Genomic DNA, 19,367 nt, shown 5'->3' on the forward strand with positions numbered 1-19,367 from the left:
TGTCTTTTGTAACGTGTTAGTCTTCTATAATCTCTGAAAGTTCCCAGTAAGCAAGGCTAACATCCAGGTCATTAAACAGTACTTATGAAAGTTTACATCAACTTGCTGATGCACAGCTTATGACAATTCAAGATCTTGAGCAATACCCAATACCCAGAAAAAATACTGCTTTGTTTTCTTAATTAATATTGTTAATGGATTCTTCTCTGAATGAATGCTGAATAGCATTCCATGTAATAAACACTTGACTTGAATCTGAAAAGAAAAAAGCAGTTCAACAAAGCAAAGAAAGCCTGCTTTCAACTGCTGGCATACAGGTAACTGAAATTCTCACTTTTATTATCTGCTAAATGAAAGAAATAAAGCTTAGAAACAATTCTTTCAGACCAAGAAGGAAAATTAAATCTTCTGTCTGTTACAGGGAAAGAAAACCACACAAGTATTTTTAACAGTAACTAATCAGTGGTTCTTTCTGGAGGTCAAGTGCTTAAGTGGCATTTCCATCAAAAAAAGCTGGTAACAGTTGTATCACAAAGTCTCTCTGTAGCTTCAAGTGATAGTAACTGTCACACATCTTTCCTGAATACACACATTCCTGTTTTCAAGCTACCAGACTAAGAGGGGAATTCCAGTCCAGTCAGAGAAGCACATGGTTTAATTTTGGACAACATCTCCTATACCAAACCTTTTACAAAATAGAGTAACAAGTCTTTAAGGCATCCAGAAATCTTTTCAGTAAGTAAGAAAACTAAAGTAAGCTGCTCCTTTGAGTTGGAACTTCTAAGCATCATACTTAGGTTAAACGAACATGAGAAGGGTGTTTTTACACCGAGTTCCTTCCAACTCGGTACCTCAGACTTCCACATAAAAGTTGAGCATTGGCAGCTCCAAGAAGACAGGGGCATCTAGACTAGTGTAGATGGAAAACTAGAAGGGTTCCAGTAACCAGCTGAAGGCTCTTTCACCTGACAGCTACACAGATGTCAAAAGCATATACACAGAGCTTCTGGTAGGAACTTCACAGATTTTACTGCAATGCCCATTTTCACTTTTCAAGCAAGAGAAACTTAAAGTGTATCAGTGTCAAGCTGAAGATTCTGTAATATGTGAAATTGTGGGAAATGCTACATATAGAGTTGTAACAATTATTGCATTATAAAAAAAAAAAAAATCAAACTCAGAATCTGTCACTTTTCTTTGTGCACCATTGCATTTTCTAACTATAGGGTTCAAGTACACAGATGGAAAAGAAAACCAGTTACTTTTGCACCAACAGTTTCCATGACTGAAACACATCGTAAGTGATGCAGCCTACTTCAGCAGAACAGGATTTACAAATTCTGTGCAGCAGCTAGCAAAAGCCAACCTAGTTGTTGGATGTAAGGAGAGCAACCACCAAAGGAGTCCTGGATTTTAAGATAGTCTTGCATTTCTTAATGACAAAATCATTTCCAATGCAGAGAATCCCCTGCCTCCTAAAAACCATGTAGGTAGGTAAGTTTAAGGAAGGACAAATTAATGATGAATTATTAAGTGTTTATCATGAAAAATCTTGGTAAATTATCTTCTAAGACCTTTAAACACATTAAGAAATTTATTTCAAATGCCGAGCATGCTCTTCTGCCAGCTTCACATAACCTCAACTAGTTACTGTCTAGGTATGTTTAGTTAGATTCCAGTTTGGGGCGGGGGGGGTTCCCCTTTCTCCAATCAATGGACTGTAATAAGACACTGCACTAACATTTACAAAGGGCTTAATTTGACACTGAAAGTGGACCATCTGTTCAAAACAAAACTAAGCACTAATGCATGTCGGAAAAAAATTTAGAGCTGAAGAGAATTACCAGCGACCCAAAATGACAGAAGACACTCTAGCTGCTACTTTTCACACTGCCTGTTGTACTCAGCAGAGCATCACCCATTGTAAACTTGCTGTCTACAACTGCCTGTCCTAACCTATTTGAAAGAGATTTATTTTCAATCAAAGCAGTGAGGTTCACTGAGTACTACTAGCTAGAAAGATGTAAATTGCTGTTCAAAGCCCCTCGATTTAATTACAGTACTTTACATTACACCCAGCAATCAGAAAAAAATAAAAGCAGTAATAAAGGACAATTTTCATTGCACAGCTGCTACATTTCTTAAACAAAATGTAAGATCAATTTGACATAGAATACAAGTCTCAAGTGAATACAAAATAGCATGTAGCTGTTTCTTCAGTGCCAGAACAGCCTGTTATGTGACAAATGTGAGACCTAGGGGAAAAGAAATACTTCATTACTTACGTTACAATAAGCTAGTGAAGTTTCAAAGAAACTTTGTGGAGAAAGGAGTGAATAGATGGTTTGAAATTAATAGGAATTAAGTAGATCAGAAAATAGAAACACCTCTACTCAACAATTTAATACATACATCTGATACCATGCACATTCCTTCCTAGTCTCCAGGCATAACAAACTAGAAGAGATACTGTAAAGGAAACAAAACCAACCAACAATTCCTTCACGGAAGGCTGGGAGATCTCACGCAGGCTGGCTGCACTTCTTTCCTCACAGCAGGATTTCTGGATGCTTCACCCTCTCTTAGCCACTGCTGGGCACAGGGGGCTGCAGAGTGGGATGTTACCAAGGATCTCTGACCCAAGGATGAAGAGCAGGCTGAAGCTTAGGCATGAGGGAAGGCAGACGGCAGTCCCTGTGCCCAAGGAATGGCAGGAACAGGCAAGTGATCCCTGAAAAGGGGCCCTCAGTCTACCTAAGCCGCCTCCTCCCCCATGAGGGCATCTCTCAGGCCATAGCCTCCCCAACTCCCAGGATGGCCATACTTGGCCACATACACTGCCACCACAGTGGTCTCCTGATGTCATGACAGGATTCTTCCCAGACACTATACTGATTTACAGCACACATGCTCCTCTACTAACTACTACTACGCTTTCTGAGGGTAACTACACCCTCTTGAGAGAAATGCAGGAGATGCTATGTGGCAGTCTTTCCTTGACTGGGAGAAAAACACACCAGAAAACTGTGTGAAGACAGACAGTGATCTCCCAACGCGCTCTTTAACAACGTGCCACCTCCTACTGAGTCAAGTTATTAAGCACGGACTTTCACACCCCCATCAGACATGAGGAGGAGGAGCCTGCTATTGTTACAGAATACGTAAGAACTGAAGTGAAATCGCTCTTACCCGTATTTATCAACCTAGTCTTCCTTATTTATGAATGCTGGCTGCACTCCTATCTAGATCAGAACTACAAAAACACATTTGTGGATGAGTCAGCAGTGTGCCCTTGTGGCCTGGAGGGACAATGGTATCCTAGGGTGCGTCAGGAAGAGTGTGGCCAGCAGGTCAAGTGAGGTGATCCTGCCCCTCTACTCAGCCCTAGGGAGGCCACATCTGGAGTGCTGTATTCAATCTGGTCTCCACGGTTCAAGAAAGACAAGGAGCTACTGGAGAGGGTCTAGCAGAGGCCACAAAGATGGATTTGGGGTCTGGAGCATCTCTTATGAGGAGAAACTGTGGGAGCTCTGCCTCTTTAGATCAGAGAAGAGAAGACTGACAGGGCATCTCATTCTTGCATACAAATATCTAAGTTGGGTGTCAAGATGATGGTGCTGGACTCTTTTCCATGGTGCCAAGCAACAGGATAAGGAGCAACGGCCATAGACTAAATGACAGTAAGTTCCACCTCAACATGAGGAAGAACTTTACAATGAGGGAGGCAGAGGCTGGAACAAGCTATCCAGGGAGGTCATGGAGTCTCGCTCTCTGGAGACATTCAAACCCCACCTGAGTATGCCCACGTGTCACCTGCTCCAGGTGACCTTGCCTTGGCAGGGGGGTAAACTAGATTATCTCCAGAGGTTCCTTCGAACCCTAACTATTCTGTAATCCTATGATCTTTTACATAATATATATATCTACACATACACGCATCATGTGCGTATACACCCCCCCCTTATGACTGAGTGCCCCAATAATCAATAGCTTTGACACACTGAAGTGTGTAAATAAATCCAAACCAGTTAAAGTTTACTCCAAGACATCAATCCCCCAAAATTCAAGAGGTCATAGCTGTTCAACAGAAGCACAAAAATCAGGTGAAATCTACAGTCTGCAGTGAATTTAGAAGAGCAATTTTATACCAAGCAACAAGTATATCCTCATCAATTCCTACACAATCTCAAACCACAAGTTACTAAGTGTTAACAAAGATCTTAATTACCTGCAATAACTACAAATTAGACACTAATCTCCCCTGCCCAAGTAGAGAAGATGAATCATTGTCTAGTAATTCCACGCCAACAGCAAATTACAAATTTAAAATATTCACAGGTCTCAGAATTCAGTTAGACTTTTCCTATTCTGAATTCTCCCAATTATCTTCAAAATGAAAATGAAGGTATCTTTGCACTGAGAAAAGCGCATGACTTAAAATAATATAAAATGCAGGCTAAACAATGCATAGCTACCCAGCAAATACTTTTGCATTGAAACAGGAAGTTTAGTACCAAAAAAATCAATTTCAGAAGACAGTATTACTTCAGTTTAATAATCTACAGTGCTAAACATCACTCATACCTATTATATGTCACTTCATGAACACATTTGCTTTGAAACTGTTTCAAAAAGGTTGGGCAGCAGATACACTTCCTGGCACAAAAGCAAAGCACTGTAAAACAAACAGAATATCTGCAACAGCGTGTCTAGAACACCACTGATTGTCACAGTAAACCAAAGCAGGGTGAAGAAAGAAGATAGTGCAGGAGCATGGTAGGTTAAAAGACAAAGTTAGAATCAGCCAGCTAGAAAGTAGTCAGAAAAAAGATGCAAGAAAAGGGAAGGCATGGCCACAAAGCCTGAACTGAAGAAGGAACTGCAGCTTAGAAAGCGGTAAATGTGAACCTAAAGAAATCAGGTGACCTTAGCAGACATCAGGGACATGAAAAGCTTAAAATTTAAGTGGTTTCTGAATGCTTTAGGATAAGGCTTTATAGACGCACAAGCTAAATCTACTGCTGTAGGTGAAGTTTAATAGTTTCTTACCTGTTAAACACAAAAGTTTTTAAAAGTTAAAAAATCAGTTTTGTATTCTCTCAGGCTTCTTGCCCATTACAGGGTATCCTGGCAACAGCAAAAAAATCTTTCAATCTACAGTACTAGCAGATTAGCAGGACTGAATTAGCATTGAATTAGATGAAGGAGATTTCTTCCTACAACGACAAAAAAAAATTGTATAATTTAATATTGTTAATAGGTTCTATTCAATAGCTCGACAACTGCACGAACACTAAGGACTGTTTTGCAACAAGTACAACACATGAACAGAGGAAGGAAACAACTTGCTAGGAAGAAAAGTGTCAGTTCAGCGGAGCATACACTGAAAATAAAATCAAAAGCAGCATGTCATCTGAAATACTTGTTTACTTTTAAACGAATTTTAATATTTCCCTCCATTTTAGGGAGTCAAAGGAAGAAACTAAAATGAAACTGCCTTTATAGTCTGCACTTCACTGAAATCTAACACAAATCCAGAATTTTTAAAAAAACTATTAGCAATTTCCCATAAAGTAACAACTTCAGATCTGGAAGATCCAAAATACCCATTACTAGAGCTTTCTGCAGTAGGTTTTTTCCTATCTTCATAACTATTTCCTTATATTAATACGTCATTTATCCACAGACCTGCACAGAAATAAACTAAGAAGCATTAAGAATGCCTGTTATGTCAGCACAGGTCTATACAGAATTCAGCCAGTTTCAATCTGAAAGCAGGCCAACTTGGAAAAAACCAATACGGACCACATCGAGGCCTCCAATGCAACAAGCTGAATTAAGACAGCATTCAGTCACCATTATGAAAATCTCTACTTTTGATAGTTTAATGTTACTTTGCTTTACACTGGAGGAACTAAAGAGCTCGATTAGATATCCTTAACTCTCTTCAGAGTGACACTCACCTGTCTGTGCTTTAGTCCACACCAAACAGGCAAGAAAAAGCATCCTACCAACTGATTTTTCTTTCCAATTAGCTGTTTGTAGTAGTTGCAGGAAGAATTTCTAAAATAAAAATTCACCTTCACTTTCCACCACTTCGAGGGGCTTTTTGATTTTGCTTTTTAACACAGGTTTCAAGCCAGACAATACTTTGGTTTCTTTTGGAAACATGGGTAATATTGTTTATAGAAAATGAAGTACTAGCAACTAAGAAGGGGAACAAAATTAGTAGCACGTTTATTAACTCAGGTCAGTGACTACCCAGTGTTTGGCTGAGAAGCTCTGCTATCAGTTTGTCACAAATACATCTTCAGCTAAAAAACCCAAACTATTCACCACAAAAGGATTTCAAGTATTCAGCCAAAGAGATTAGTGATTTCATTTTACACCTTCCATGTTAAAGATAAGGAGCTGTGTCTTCGAAGCTGGTTTTTGATCTTTGCAGGTGATTTAACAGATGGTCTCTGTCAACCTAAAGATCACAGATTCAAAGAATAGCTTGGGTTGGAAAGGACCTTAAAGATAATATCTCAGGTTATTTTAGTAACCAACATACATATGAACTGAAGCTCAGTGTAATAACACCAACCATAATTCTCTTACAGGTCTTTTAAAAGCATTTTTTCACCTGCAGACCTTCAGGTCTACATGGCTGACAGACCTGCCAATACCCTGTGAGTCAAGTGATGAACTAGAGCAGAAAAAGTAAACAAGTTTCCTGGACTCAGTTCACTTGACTGAAGTTTTCTAGGTTATTGTTTCTGCATTTTAAAAGTGTATCTATATTCCTGAGCAGAGCTCCAAAACTGGAGAGAACATCACTTCCTCAATTATGTCACATGGAAATAATGAAGAAGCCTGCTTAGCTTAATGCACTTTCAAAAGAGTTCACACATTCTTAAGATCCACAGATTTCAATTGCTAGTAGAACTATCTAAATGAAAACCACTATTACCCCCCTTACAAGGATGTCTTTGTTATTTCTCTACCCTGCTTTCTGTTTGAAAACTTCAGTCTAAATACCATTGTCTAGCACCAGAACAGGTGGCTTCTGAATTCAATACAGTAGGATTACATAGTAAATTAGAGACACCAGTGTAATCAAAATTAGCAAGATACTTAGAGTGCATGTATCATAGCATACCCTATGAAGGGTGTACCACCAGAACCCTGCTCTGGTCAATCAGGACTTTTATCAGTCCACCTCAGAATCTGCAAGAATAGAGAAACTGGTCTAAACAATGACTTCCACTTAGTGGTACAGATGATTTATTGGCTCAGACTGTTCCTCTCTGCAGCACAGATTAGGTATTGCATCATGAAAAAAGGGAAAAGTCCCCGCCCCGCCCCCTCCCCCCCCTCAAACCCACAGGAGTTCTTTCCATAAAATAATATTTAAAAAAAGGAATCACCTGACTGGATAAGGTTCAAGTCTATTTAAATCTGACTTTCCTACATCCAGGGATGGCTTACATTCAGCAAGAGTTCAGCCAGGTTAATACGGTCCTGTCATGAAGAAGTATCACATGGAAGTCAAAACTTTAGACCTGAAGGTAACATGCAAAAGCAGGATGAAGTATTGTCATGTGTATGTACATATTACATTCAAACACAGAACTATGAAGACTCATCATCACAACTAGGACCACATCCATGTTCATGTTTATCTGATATACCCAGAATACAAAGCAAGGCACAACCACCCAGGGTAGGATCCACCTTCACAGGAAAAATTCTTGGACTTGTTCTGGCCCAGAGAGGTGACAGAAGTAAACTCTGTTTTAAGTATTACCTAACAAACTTTGTTTACACATTTTTACATCAGAGAAATTAACCACTATGTGACCAGTTGCCACAAAGAGGACTAAACTAATTTTATTAATGCTGCATGAACTGGGCCATGTCGGTTTCTAAAACCATTCTCATGCATCTCTATTGGCCCAAACACTGAAACTACACAAGTGCCTCTACTGATAGAAACCAATTTGTGCATCCTGGTAAAAAAGTGCAAGAACTGCAAGCTGCTGAATAGTGCTGCTCTTACAGTAATTCACTGCATGCATTAACTTATATAACTTACTATATCTGAAATAAAGTTGTTACATAAGCTTGACAAAACCACTAGCAGAACACCAGCATCTCCTCTGGAACAATAAGGGTCTGGACTACAATTAATAAAGGGAAGCACAGGGCATGGTATGGGTTAGTCCCATCACCTCTCCGGGCCAGAACAAGTCCAAGAATTTTTATGCAACATACATGCAACAGCTGAAGAACAAAATAGTAGATTTTTTTCCCTTCTTGCACTGGCTTACTGGCCCAGAAAGACCCCCCAGTGAAATTACAGTCTAGCAATATAAAGCTGTTTAATGTTATATTTAGGCAGAGCACTATGAAACTGGAATTTAAGACTCAGCATTGTTCCTTACCACAACTCTTCAAATGTCAGGTGAGAAAAATCAAAGTAATGTGCACTCCTTAGAACACTCGTGTCTTACACAATCAGAAACATCTTTTTCCAAAAACTTTTAAGTAACTCCTTGGACAGACGGTTCTCAAACAAACTTGACCTGGAAGTGTTGTCCACAACCATCTATTTGGTAGTGGTGAGAGCTGAAGGGCCAAGACATTGCTGCATCTGAACTAGTCTAGAATTCTCACTTGTTAACTAATTAAGTTTACAGAAAAATCTTCATGATAACCAAGGCAATTTTTAAACACTAAGAAGCATCTCAAGTCAGGACTTACTTAAACTTTGAATGCTTTGGCTGTCAGTTCCCAACACCTTGCTTAGAGGATACATCCACCATCCACACTCAGAATGAGGATAAGGATTGAAATTCCTCACGCTCTCTCACAGGAGTGCTTTCGGATGCTAAATCAGCTTATGTAAAGCAGCTCAGTACTACCCCTTGCTGTGCAGTCTCCCTCTGTTGGCTCCCCAACACTGATGAAACTTCTGCCAAGACATTTCCAAATGAAAAAAACTACTCCAAAAGTGGCAAATGCAGGACGAAGAAGGGGAAAGAGGTTTTTCTGCCATGTCTATGGGCTGAAACAGCTCAAAGAGTCTGTCAATCACCAGGGCCAGTGCAGCCAAGGAAGAAGGAACACCCCATTAGGGACAGAGCAATCAGGATTTGACTCTTTCGCCTTTGCCCTAAATTATATCACCTCAAGCCTGCTCAGGATTGCAGAGTAGAAGTTCTCCTGAATCAGATAAATGGGTAATGTTGAATTTGGACAATTCAACATCAGTTCTACTGTTGCCTCAACCAGCTGATAATTTACAAGTGTAAATGAGTCCTGAATTCCTGTACTACTAATTTGGAAATGCAAAAAAACCCCAGTAATACTGACTCATTGCTTTAGCAGTAAACTTAACCTTTTCTGTTTGAACATTTTAGAAACAACTACTGCAACTTAAAGACACAGCTTCAAGTTGAAAGGCATGAATTTCACCAGAGGTTTCTTTTATAAGCATGTGTTCTGTTCACTGCACTAGTTCAAAGAGAGCATGGACTTGAATTTTTTTTTCCTCAAGTTCATCCTCCTATTCCCCTTGTGGATTAGACCTTGAAAGTTGGACACAAATCAGATTTTGAGGCACATGAAAAATACATGGAGGTAAAAGAAAGCTACTTCAGCAACTTCTAACCAGGACACCAGTGCTCCTTCTGTATAGACAGTGCATTCATGTCTGTTATTTGCTTTCTTTTTTTCATGCAAAATCCCAGTCTTGTTAAAAAAATACTTAAAGACCATTTACAGTTCAGAATGGAAGTCAGCAGCTTGTAGGAGCACATCAATGTTTTGCCTCCTGAAGTCCCACTCAGCTACAGCTGCTGCCAGAACTGGACCATATTCTTGCATTAAGGTAGCAACATCAAAATTAAAGCCAAAGCAGTTTGTAACTTCTTGCTTAACTCTTCACTTTCATTAAAGGTTTCTGGGACCTGTTGTTCAGGTAACACAAATTTTCACTGCAAGTTACGTGAACTACACTAGTTAAAGGCTGTGGGCAAGAGTATCTTCCTAGTTTTCCTCATACTAAGCTTTACAAAACAATTAAAATAAGTTTTGACAGCTGCAAGTTCTCAAGTTCTTTTAATTAGGATATCAAGAAATGCTATCGTATCCTGAAAAAGCTGACAGAACTATTCAACCCACCCTACACGCATACAGAAGCGAAATATTCCCCTAATGACAGTATCATAAACATGTTTTGCTTTTCAAAATGAAAGTTAGAATCCCTAACACTCTTCAAAGTGTTCAGAGCCAACATCATGAAATGAAAAGTAGAAGACATTTCTTCTTCTAATCTTTAATTTAATGCAGTTAAAACATCTTTTATTTTGATTTGCTCTTGGGGAAATACTACTATTTACCAAAGAGCTTAAGTCCCATCTATATTTTTTTTCTAGAATCCCAGTATTTTCAAGTTTAACAATACAATCCCTAGGACAAAAGTAGAAAAGTACTTCCAGTGCCAAGCAAGAGAAATAAAACACAGAAGCAGCACCTAGATACAAGGGGAGTGATGCTACTTTAGCATATTCACTTCTCTAGATTTTGGTATCTGCATTTAGCAAAATGCTTTAGTGCCACTTGGCATCTTCCCCAGCCTAGTGCCCATCTTACAGCTTTATTTGAGCCTTTAACCAACCAAGAACACTCTCCTTTCCTTCAAAAAACATACCTCTACCTATTCAGGGAAAATAGTCTATACAACAATTTCCCCACCTCCGCAGATAACCTGAGGATGAAGGCAAGTACTTAGAAAAGAAAAATATTTTAATATATATGAAATGTCAATTAAGTACTTGATGCCAAACAGTCAGATTAACTTATCACTCAAAGACTACGACAGCTGAATAGTGACTCAATATCCTCCTCCTGTAATATAGAACGCTGTGAAGACAACAGTCCAAGGTTACCTAAACAACGAGCATTAAAGAAGTATGACCAGCTTTACTTTTCTGAGAAACTCATCCTAGAAAACTAAGAAAATACTGCTTTGAATGGGAAGATTCCACCAATTCTCACCTACGTAAGTTTAATGAATTACTATCATTTTTATTTAGGTGCATGCAAAAATATGTTCTAGAAAAGAAATTAGAAAACGAGCAAAATCACAAAATTTAAGTGCAAAAAGCCTTCCCAGTGAAGTCTGAAGTGGCTATTAAGCTAATGCTATCTTTCTTTCCCATTCCCCAGTCCCCCAGGCAATTTACATTCTGGAGACTCCAGTATTGTGAGTTTTGCCATGCTGTGCTTTTACAAACCATACACAGAGAGGAATTACACGACATATTTTCAGGCACAGGTGACGCTGGTGTCTCAACTGAACAGAAGTAATGCTTTGATCACGGAACTCTTCTATTTTGCTGGACAATACCACAAAAACCAAGACCGCCTAACAGAATAAGCCATCTTCTTCCAAGTGCAACACTCACCCTAGTTTAAGGAAAAAAAAGCTGAGGTTCCATAAAAAAAATGCCAAACCAACTATTTTCTCTGTTATCTTCAAAATAATCTTTTTTAAATTCTACTTCAATGCTTCTCTCTGGAGCATCAGAAGAGTACATTTGTTGGACTGCCTTTCAGAATTCTGCCGCAGTTGCAAGTGGCAACTATGGGGCAAGTCTGTCTCAAAGATTTAGCAGCAGTTCTTAATAATACTGTTTCCAAAAGGTGATTAGTCTAAATTTTTACACTGAATGATCATCAACTGTGCAATACCATAAGTACACTAGTATGTACTTGCAAACAGAGTTTAAAAAAGCTGTTCAAGCAATGTGCCATAGTTAAGGGACACAGTGTCCTTTTGAAATGATCCTTCCTTCAACTGGCTGTTTTCTTTTTCATTTTCTTTGTGCTCTTTCAAGAGAAGGCTACCACACAGTAACTCACCACAATACTTTCCGCATCCATTCCTTCCTACAACTTCTTTCTCTTAATACCAACGTATCTGCCAACAGTTTTCTCTCGCTGCAAGAAGAGCCTCAACTCTCACCAAGTGTTACTTTACTAACTAGGAATTACTAAACACACACTGTTAAAACTAATCCAAATGCAAGACTGAAAACAGCACCGATAGGTTATAGTTACAGAAAACTACAGTGATACTTCTGTACCTACGCCTACTCAAGGGATTTCAAGCATAAAGTTTCAAAGAAACCAAGCTACTTAAAATGCAAGCTCAGAATTTAATATGGTATTTATTACAGCATTACATGATAAAGCCCTAAAGAGAAATACCCCGCTGAGCTGAAGACTTAGAAATCAATTTACTTAAGACCTGAACTTAAGTCTTCCATCCTTTTCAGTAACATTTAGGGTTCCACACAGACCTTTGTCAAGACAGTCTTATTACCATTCCAAAAAGTCAAGTTACTACTATGCCAAGTGGCACAAAAATTAACTTACTTTGAAATGCCTTAAAGTCTAAAACAAGACTTCTTAGGTGGTTTTGCTCAATGTTCACTACCTACAATAATTTTTTTTAACAATTATAGAGATTTGGATAACCTATAATCCTTTCTTATGATGATGAGATCAGTACCATATTACAAATTTTTATTGTCTCAATAAATAATTTCATTCCTGGCTGCATGGGGCTACAACTTCAACATGGGAGGAAAAAAAACAACCCCAGTGCATTCTGATCTCCAGCCTTATGGCTAGAATTGCAAGTTAAACTGATGACTTCTGAAGTACAGAGGAGAGGAAGACTGGACCAGTGCATTTCAAAGAAAACAATCTTGTACAAGTATTAACATCATTGCTTTCTGTTATGCCCTAAAAGGCATCCAGTTTCCCATAGTGAAAAACACCTGCAGGTGTTTCCTATATGAAATAAATAAATAAATACATACATACATAAACCCCATGGGTTTTCCAGACTTTGAATCTTTCTTCACAGACACCCTCATACATAAAAGATTCAGAATTATTCTTGTCTGCCTTCAATATCCTATCTCTCCAATTCCAAGCTGGGCAACTAAATTCCCTAGTCAATAACCAAGGCATTAGGGATTAATTTATATTTATAACTTGCATTTTTGAAAATTATAAATTTGCATTTTTGAAGAAGAGCATCCAAGCCAAGTGTAGCTGGTACTCAGTTCAGCTATGTTAAAGTTCTTTGGTTTTTGTTCTCAAGTAATACTTAAGTACAGCAGGAGGGCATATTGTAACAGGCAGTCACAGGAAAAAAAAGTGCTCATCTATGACTGAAGTCATATTAAGACAACTGCACCTGGCACAACTACTGAGTAATTAAAGCAATCAAGCATTAATGGGTTGAGAAGAATAAAGTCGCAAGTTCAGTCTTCAATCACATATTACTTGCATCAGAAAAATTTGTAAACTTGTATTGTGACTCTAGAAGAGAGCCTTTGCCCTTACAGTACAGGCAAGCAGCCTGAAAAAACACAGTTTTTTATGTTGATCATTAAGAAATGCAGACCTCTCATTAATGTTACCTTTACCATCTCCTTTATCAAACAAATTTCACTAAATGCAATGTTCAGTGAACAATTCTTTGCTATTTAGATGTGGCTTAAAGCTGTAACAAAGAGCCCATCATCAGCATCAAGTACACACAGAGAAGGATCCTCTGATGAATGCTTGCTAGTCACAGCCAAGAGGAAGAACTGATATTTCATAGCCAGCTCACTGTACCTTCTACAGCTGCCCCTCAGAGACAGGAAAAAACACGTACATGCCCTTACCCCATAGAGCTGCCATGAGCAGTGACAACCTCCTTCTTTGTAATAGTCAGAAAGAACAGAGGAAGACAAACATGGCCAATGGGAACAAAACCCCTGTGCTGTTGCAACTTCTAGGTGCACTTCCATCTGGACTGACCAACAATGAAATGGATGTTGGGTTCCTAGAGAAAGGAGCTGCTTACATCAGTAGGAACCCCCCTATCTAAAAGTGGGTCTGTTCGTGCCACCACCACAGCTTTTAGCTGTCTCTAAACTTTCCATCCTTTTCCAAGAAGTTTGGTAACAACAGCTAAAGTTGTCAAATGTAACCTACTACTTTTTATTTTCTAGAAGACTTAGCTTTCAGTTACATGGACCTCCAGCAAGACCGTCAAGACAGTAGCAGAAGAAATAACATGAATTCAAATTCTGTAGTTCAAACCAGACCTAAACTTTGCAGCTGAACTCTTAAGATTGGGGACTGGTCAAAGTAGTAGGTACATGGTAAGCAGGAACAGAATATGGAGAGCCCCACTTCTGCATATCACAGAAAGAAAGAGATTTTTCATCAATACCTAACCTATGATTTTTTTAATAAAACTTGCAGTAATTGAAAAAACCAACCAAATAAAAAAAACACCTTCCCCTCCCCCCCCCAAGTATATTGGAAACACAAGACTTGGTTTCCACTATGCCTACACAAAAAAGCAAACAGCATTGTATTTTCACCATTTCTATGAGAATCACTAATTGTATAAGCACTCTGCTACAAAGATGCAAAAATCCACCCTGTGGAGGCAGCAGCTTATATTCATTTCACAATGCAAATGGTACTGAAATAATATCAACTTGTAGTGAGGCAAGCCTTGAGAAATACCCATTGTTTTCTGCTCTAACACAAAAGCTCAAACCAGTTACAGTACAATGGAAAATGCAGTCATACCTGCACTAGCATTGCCTACAGCCACTGCATAAAGCACTACCTGAAGCTTTTAATCTATCAATTAGGTTACTCCCACAAGAGAAAAATGTGCAACACACAATTGAGGATTAGGGTCTTAGGCTTTGCTCTTCTAAAGGAGCATCATGTACATTTACAGAACAGGTTGGGAAATAATGGGATTCACTTCAAAAACTCACAGCAAAAGTTAAATTTGTACAACAAAATCTTATTTTATATACTGGTATCCGGTTACAAATCCTGCCAATAGTCACTTAAGAAGGGAACTCACCCACTGCATAACAGGGCTGGGAGGCCTGGGATTCACTTTTGTAATTAACAATCAGAATGCTTTTAGTACTGAAACAGCTCTTCTAGAATGTATTAAATAAAATCAGAAACTACTTTTTACTACAGTATTTGACATTTTCATCCTCCATCCCAACTATGCTTTGTTACCAAACTGGAAATGCCATGGCCATTTCTCAAGCCTCACGCAGGACAGGCCTGAGCATCATAAAAAGGCATTAAGAGATTTCTTCACGTTTAAAAGCATCTTTTTGGCACAGGTGACAAGAGGCGGCCTATGGTGTTCCAGTGCTCATTTTCAAGAAGGCCCAATGGACACAGGCCAGAGACCACTAGGCCATGTACTACCACCTCCTTACAGATGCACAACTTAAACTGCATAAATGTTTGGAATCATCTCATTCAAAATGAAATAGGATAAAGTTTTAAGAATGTTCCAAGGAAAATAATCAATCCCCAAATCTCGCCACTCGGCAGTTTCTGCTTGTGCACATATACATTTTTTTACTCTCCTCTTTTACTCCCCTCTCCTTCATTAATCAAATCCCCACTATGCATTTCCTAGGCACTCCTAGCCATTCTGCCAACATGCCTAACAACATAAATCTCCCCCCCAGTGGAGTGTGTTACAGCATCACTGGTCTATAAGGTTGTATGCTGAAGTGCTTTTGGTATTCTTTTCCACAGCTGGCATGCAACACATCCCACAGATTTGTTATTGAGCATTTCAAGTTTAAGAGGAAAAGATACATCCATTTAACAGGATTAAGAGATGACTATATGAACTAATGGCAAGAAGAAAGAAAAGTCAAAGGGTTAGGTGGGAACTTTTTCACCTATTCCAAATCACATATACCATTTCAAACGTGCTTCTTGACATGTTATGGAAGCTATTAAATAATCAAGGGTCACGAAAAGTCTCGTATTTCAGACCAACAATTTTTTTGCCAATAGTGTGTGAAGAGCTATTCCATAAACAGGCAAGCTTAAACCACGTCTTCCCAATCTTTTCAGTCTATCCCATTTCCTAAGAAGTGTCCCAAACTAGCTATAAAGCTACATATAATATCCAAGAGTAGAAAAATATTTTACTTCAGTTGCTTAGTAGCATATAGTTTCTAAAACAGATGCTGGCACCCTGACACACTACAGAAACAATTAAACATGCTATGCAGAGCTTTCAACATGATGTTCACATTCTCTGTGTATCTTGTCCTCGATCTTTTAAGGCTTGCTTCCCACCCTGAAAATACCAGGATCACTAGTTTCTCAAGTTCTTTGCTCGCTTCCTCCAACTTACCAAAATAAGAAAACACAAGCAAGATATTATTTCTCATTTACCTGTACTTGTTTTATTGTTGTGAAAAGTTTTGACAAAAATAACAGCTCTACATCCTGCTCTTATGATAACCCTATCAGACATCTGGTCTTCTAGAATTTGGACTTCAGATATTAACTTGAGGTAACACAGTATTCCTAAACCTGGCATATGAGATAGTAGAATACACAGCAAGCTTAAGGATCACAGGTGAAGGTACTACTACAAAAGACTAATCTAGAGGGCAGACAATGTGCTTAGGCCATCCTACCTTACCACAGAAACAGATCACTATGCTCATACCAGCACCTCCTCTGCCCAAGCACAAAATCCATGGCTTCCATCAGAGCTTCCAAAGGCCATAAATTAACTCAGTTACCCGAGAAAAGTGAATACAAAAGTCTCCCACCTACAAAGATGTTGTGTAGTATGCTGAAACACTGAAGCTAAAAAACAGCTTATTGCAATATAGCTACAAAGAGCAATCTTTAACTGTGGAGCTAAGTACATGCTTCAAAGCTTTTTAAGTACTTGGACAAAACAGGACACTAATGGACAGAAAGGAGAGTGGCCCAAACAATTCTTCAACACATTTCTCCCTTCTGACTGTCCCAATCCCATACTGGTTGGTTTTGAGCCAGCTCTTTAGCATTTCACAGTACATGCATGCCAAGCTAAAGCTGAGTAAATAAGCAAAGATGTTGAGCCATAACAACAGAGCTCACTCTCTAAACATCTGCCAATACTAAAGCCACATACACAAATTTCTGCTCTAATACTGCTAAATTCAGGTTCCATTCTATTAATTCACTTGAATTTCATTCCTAGAACACGATCTATACACAGGCTATAGCATCACCTCCTGTAAGTGCAAGACAGAAGCACTCTGACGGAAAAAGTCACTTTTGCTCTTCACCAACTCAGCAGAAGTGAGCAGTCTGCAGGCAGTATTGTGAAGAGACACATAAACTACCCAATAGCTTTAATTCCATAAGGGAATAACGGCTAATTGATTTGTATTTTTAAAAAAATCCAAAGCTGTGATGCTTACAGCAATTTACATACAAATCTAAGTTGCTTGTAAAGAAGCTGTAATGCACTACCCTACTTAAAGGCATTCCTGTTAAACAGGCTGCTTGTCCGGAATTTCTAAACTACAACTTTCACTTAACTCAGTGTTTTCCTTGTTCACTGTAAACAGACCTCATCAACAGATCTTCTGGCCAAAACAGTAACTCCAAGTAGTTTTAGAAAATAAATTCCTTTAGTAACTCAATAGAGTGCAGGATTCAATACCTATGAATTCTGCTTTTCACACAGAAAGCAAATAAATGTTCAAATAAAATCATAATGGACAAAATATTTAATTTAAATGAACCTAAACAAGCACTTAAAAATACAAATTGTCAAGAAAAACATGCAGACTGGATATCACTTTTGCATGACATCTCATTAACAATTTACACATTGAAAGATAATTCTGCAGTGTTCTTTTCTATTTGTAAAATAAAAAAACGCTTGCAAGCTTCACTTAGTCCATGCCTTGCTACTGAAACATATATAAAACAGAGTTAAGTAATCAGAGTCTTATTAGAATGTCTGTTGCACTGGAAATAGATCATGCAGTTCAAATAACTGCAGCAATCTTTCTGGAACACTGAAAAATAGATAATTCCCACCTTTCAGCATTCCAGAAAAAAAAACCACACAGGTATTTGTGCAATCCAAAGACGAGTACCTTTAGACTCACTCCACTGAAGGACATTTTAAACCTAAGTAATACCACCAGCAGTAAAATAATCTTTCATTTTTAAGTTGTCAACATCTCAAAGAATCCCTTCCAAAAGCTATCCACCTACTCCTAAGTTCTTCTCTCCACTCTTCCACTCAGAACACTTTTTTAAAATAGCAACACACCCATTCAAAGTATCCCACTGTTCTGACTTAAGTAACATTTATGCTGACAGAAATGATCTTTAGCCTCAATTGCACTTATGTCATACAAGATAGTCTCATATGACACTAAATAGACTAAAACACTAATTTCCTCTTACACTTTGGAAAGTTCTTAGCAACCAGTACAAAACAAAACCAGAAAAACTGGCAGGTTCTAAGTGAGATTTTGCCAAACGTATTTAACAGCAGTTAAAGCTTACCCAAACAGTGCTACGCTCCTAAAACACCGTAATTCAAAGAAGTTGCCGTGTTAAAAAATCCAAAACAACCCAACCGTCCCATCGGAGAACCCCGCGCGGGACCCAGGGGCAGAAGGGGCGGCGGGCAGGGCGGGCTCCGAGGCGCGGCCCGGCCTCCCCGCCGCGCCCAGGCCCCCGCGCCCCGCAGCCGCGCCTCGGGCGCTCCGTGTCCCGCGCTGCGGGTGCGAGAGGCCGCGCACGGCCGGCCCCGGCAGGCCCCGGCCCGGTGCCGCCCGAGCAGCGCCCGGAGCCCCCGCACGGCGGTGAGCGGGCGCCAGGCCCGCGCCGCCGCGGAGGAGCCGCCACCGGGACGCTGCTCCGCTGGAAGCGGCGGAGGGGAGATCGCGGCGCCGTCCCGGCCGTACCTCGGCAGCGCGTCCCCCGCCACAGGCTCCAGGTGCCTCCACTCAGGCGGGAAAGCCTCCGCTCGCCACCATCACCGACGCTCCAAGATGGCGGACATGGCAGCTCCGGCGAGCCCTCCTCTGCCTCCGCCCACCTGCCAATCACTTCGCCCCGGCACCGCCCTCCGCCCCGGTTCGCGCCTTCCTATTGGGCGCTGTGCGGAGCTCGGCCTCTCACTGGCCGCCTGGCCAATGTCAGTCACTCGGCTACGCGCCTCCGACAGGGTGGGACGCGCATGGGGGCGGGCTCTCGGCTTCTCGTTGGCCAGTCAGCGCATGGGGCGGGTGTACCTCGATTCCCACCTTCCCGGCCTAGCAACAAGGTAACGTCACGCTGACAGGCGTCTCCTTTGACCAATAGAGAAGGCAGATTCCTTTTAAAAATAAACCCGTTCTGTCCAATCCGGAGCCGAGGTTCTCAGAGGCCGCGGCGGGGGGCGGGAGCCAGCGGTGCCGTCCGTCCCGCAGCTTCACCCGCCGCGCCTC

General features: G+C 40.1%; 1 protein-coding gene across 11 annotated transcripts in view; it reads right to left on the bottom strand.

Annotated features, from left to right (window-relative positions):
* Positions 1-18,969, bottom strand: part of PPP6R3 (protein phosphatase 6 regulatory subunit 3) — a 52,461-nt gene extending 33,492 nt beyond the window's left edge. For 6 of the 11 annotated variants that reach the window (XM_039551850.1, XM_039551853.1, XM_039551852.1 and 3 more), the window contains exons 1-2: positions 18,843-18,962; positions 5,050-5,216 (exon numbers count right to left, since the gene is read on the bottom strand). The gene's annotated coding sequence lies outside the window, so the exon portion shown is untranslated. Of the gene's footprint in view, positions 1-5,049; positions 5,217-7,412; positions 7,515-18,842 lie in introns of those variants that run through there. The other 5 variants (XR_005601904.1, XM_039551855.1, XM_039551847.1 and 2 more) reach the window with 4 other exon arrangements.
* Positions 18,970-19,367: the final 398 nt, after the last annotated feature.

The sequence above is a fragment of the Corvus cornix genome, chromosome 5 (assembly GCF_000738735.6).
Source record: "Corvus cornix cornix isolate S_Up_H32 chromosome 5, ASM73873v5, whole genome shotgun sequence".
NCBI lineage: Eukaryota > Metazoa > Chordata > Aves > Passeriformes > Corvidae > Corvus > Corvus cornix.